The following is a 4113-nucleotide window of genomic DNA, read 5'->3' as shown; positions in this document are numbered from 1 at the left end:
TGATATGAAACCATGTCCCTGTACTTGCACACATTGAGGATTCATAACTTCAGAGGCAGCATGGTAATATGAAAAGAGACCTAAGCTTTGGGGCAGAGGACCTGGGTCCTTTCCTGCATCTAATGTTATCATAGGAGAATACACTGGGGATCGACTTCTATGGCTAGGATGGTCAGTAGGTGACTAAGTCACTATCCATTGATGGATCCATAAATTTCTAGTTTTGCAGAATCTTCCACAGTTTAGAGTCCAACCAACCAAGATTATCCTTCTACAACTCAACATAACACATCAATGTGCCAAGGAACTATGTATTCATGAAGTTGCAGAGCTAGTCAGAATGAAGCTAAACATAATTCAAATGCAAAATCTGTGGTATTTACCTAATTTTCTTGGGCATCATGTGACTTGCCTGTGCCCACACAGCTTTACAGCATGCTAAGCAGAATTCAGACCTATATTTCTGAGACTCTGAGTTCAGTATTCTATCCACTATAACACATTGCCTCCTTTTCCTATGACTCACATCCTCTGCACCCATGCTTTTCTCTTGGTTTCATACCTCCACCTTTTCCCAGATCATCACTCTATCTCTTTGGTCTTTCTTTCAGACTCTTAATCCAAGAGATAAGCTGCTCCATCTTAAATTGATCTCCCTGCCAAATTTCCTTGTTCCTTTGTCCTATGGAGACATGTATAGTTAACTGAATTCCAACAAGGAATTGCTTCTTCCAATTGCCTTCTCTGTTTCTACAGACTTGCTATTGAAAACAGAATCCTTTTCTGACTCCCAGGCTTTCACTTTTCAGCATCTATTCTAAGATGTCTTTTTTCAACTGATACCTCTTACATCATCCCCAGTCTTCTTACCAGAAAACTGAATTCAGTATTTCATTGAAAAAAAAATGAGATTATTTAATTGTTTTTCCTCAAAAATAATGATTCTTGCTGACATTAAAGTGTCTTTTAGTAAAAAAAATTCTGTACCTTTAATCTGTCTTTATCTTTTGACTTCTATGAAATATTTCATATTATTGGCCATACTCTCCTTCTGACTCAGTAGTTCTCTTGGATTTTCTTGGCACTCCATCTCTCTTCTAAATCTCTTCCTCCTCATTCCTGCCTTCCCATTGTGGTGAAGATCACTTGAAACTGAAGTCTATGCTCTATGAACAAGTTTAGAATTTCATGGTCAGCAAGGATGGGAGATGAGTGGGAGCAGTAGCCATGAAAATACTACTTGGAGTTTGGAGCAATAATTAGGAATTACTTTGCCCAACTTTATGTCAATAAATTCGACAATTTAAATGAAATGGAAGAATACCTTCAAAAATATAGCTTGCCCAGATTAACAGAAGAAGAAGTAAATATCCTAAACAGTCCCATCTTAGAAAAAGAAATAGAACAAGCTATTAACCAACTCCCTAAGAAAAAATCCCCAGATTCAGATGGATTCAAATATAGGCTCCTGACAATTTTAAGAAAAAGTCCATTTATTCCTATGCTCTCAAGTGTTTTTCTTGGGAATGGATGTTGGATTTTATTAAATGCTTTTTCTGCATCTATTGAGATGATCATAAGGTTTTTGTTAGTTTGGTTATTGATATAGTCGATTATGCGAATAGTTTTCCTAATATTGAACCAGCCCTGCAATCCTGGTATAAATCCTACTTGGATTCTACCAAACATTTAAAGAACAATTAACTCCAATGCTATATAAACTATTTGAAAAAATAGGGATTGAAGGAGTCCTACCAAACTCCTTTTACAACACAGACATGGTACTGATAGCTAAACCAGGTAGGCTGAAAACAGAAAGAAAATTATAGACCAATCTCCCTAATGAATATTGATGCTAAAATCTTAAATAAAATATTAGCAAAAAGATTACAGAAAATCATCCCCAGGATGACTATGACCAAGTAGGATATCATAGCATATGATCATATGAGCATATCAGTAGCATAATCAACTATATTTAAAACCATCAGTAAGCATCATATACAATGGGGAAAAACTGGAACCTTTCCCAGTAAGATCTGGAGTGAAGCAAGGTTGCCCACTATCACCATTATTATTCAATATATCTTGCTAAAGGGTAGCATAGATAATGAAGCAATATCAATATTAAACATATATGCACCAAGTGGCGTAGCATCTAAATTCTTAAATTTAGATTTAAGATGGAAACTGTGAGGGAATTTAGGAGGAAACTAGCCTCAGCAATAAGAGTCGAGAAAGAGATTAAAGGAATTAGAGTAGGCAATGAGGAAACCAAACTATCACTCTTTGCAGATGATATGATGGTATACTTAGAGAACCCCAGAGATTCTACTAAAAAGCTATTAGAAATAATTCATAACTTTAGCAAAGTTGCAGGATATAAAATAAATCCCCATAAATCCTCAGCATTTTTATTCATCACCAACAAAATCCAACAGCAAGATATACAAAGAGAAATTCCATTCAAAATAACTGTCGACAGCATAAAATATTTGGGAATCTATCTACCAAAGGAAAGTCAGGAGTTGTATGAGCAAAATTACAAAAAAACTTTCCACACAAATAAAGTCAGACTTAAATACTTGGAAAAATATTAAGTATTCTTGGATAGGCCGAACGAATATAATAAAGATGACAATACTCCCTAAACTAATCTATTTATTTAGTGCTATACCAATCAGACTTCCAAGAAAATATTTTAATGATCTAGAAAAAATAACAACAAAATTCATATGGAATAATAAAAGGTCGAGAATCTCAAGGGAATTAATGGGAAAAAAATCAAATCAAGGTGGCCTACCTGTACCTGATCTAAAACTATATTATAAAGCAGCAGTCACCAAAACCATTTGAAATTGGCTAAGAAATAGATTAGTTGATCAGTGGAATAGGTTAGGTTCACAAGACAAAATAGTTAATGATAGCAATCTAGTGTTTGACAAACCCAAAGATCCTAACTTTTGGGATAAGAATTCATTATTTGACAAAAACTGCTGGGATAACTGGAAATTAGTATGGCAGAAATTAGGCATGGAACCACACTTAACACTGTATACCAAGATAAGATCAAAATGGGTCCATGATTTAGGCATAAAGAGCGAGATTATAAATAAATTAGAGGAACATAGGATAGTTTATCTCTCAGATTTGTGGAGGAGGAAGAACTTTGTGACCAAACATGAACTAGAGACCATTATTGATCACAACATAGAAAATTTTGATTACATCAAATTAAAAAGCTTTTGTACAAACAAAACTAATGCAAACAAGATTAGAAGGGAAGCAACAAACTGGGAAAACATCTTCACAGTTAAAGGTTCTGATAAAGACTTCATTTCCAAAATATATAGAAAACTGACATTAATTTATAAGAAACCAACCCATTCTCCAATTGATAAATGGTCAAAGGATATGAACAGACAATTTTCAGATAATGAAATTGAAACTATTACCACTTATATGAAAGTGTTCCAAATCACTATTAATCAGAGAAATGCAAATTAAGACAACTCTGAGATACCACTACACACCTATCAGATTGGCTAAGATGACAGGAAAAAAATAATGATGAATGTTGGAGGGGATGCGGGAAAACTGGGACACTGATGCATTGTTGGTGGAGTTGTGAACAAATCCAACCATTCTGGAGAGCAATTTGGAATTATGCCCAAGAAATTATCAAACTCTGCATACCCTTTGACCCAGCAGTGTTACTACTGGGCTTATACCTCAAGCAGATACTAAAGAAGGGAAAGGGACCTGTATGTGCCAAAATGTTTGTGGCAGCTCTTTTTGTGGTAGTTAGAAACTGGAAAATGAATGGATGCCCATACATTGGAGAATGGTTGGGTAAATTGTGGTATATGAATGTTATGGAATATTATTGTTCTGTAAGAAATGACCAGCAGGATGAATACAGAGAGGCTTGGAGAGACTTACATGAATTGATGCTAAGTGAAATGAGCAGAACCAGGAAATCATTATATACTTCAACAATGATACTGTATGAAGATGTATTCTGATGGAAGTGGATTTCTTTGACAAAGAGACCTAACTCAGTTTCAATTGATCAATGATGGACAGAAGCAGCTACACCCAAAGAAAGAACAC

This window comes from Sarcophilus harrisii, chromosome 2 (genome assembly GCF_902635505.1).
Source record: "Sarcophilus harrisii chromosome 2, mSarHar1.11, whole genome shotgun sequence".
Lineage (NCBI taxonomy): Eukaryota > Metazoa > Chordata > Mammalia > Dasyuromorphia > Dasyuridae > Sarcophilus > Sarcophilus harrisii.
The sequence above is the reverse complement of the archived record's forward strand: the minus strand, read 5'-3'. Positions refer to the sequence as shown.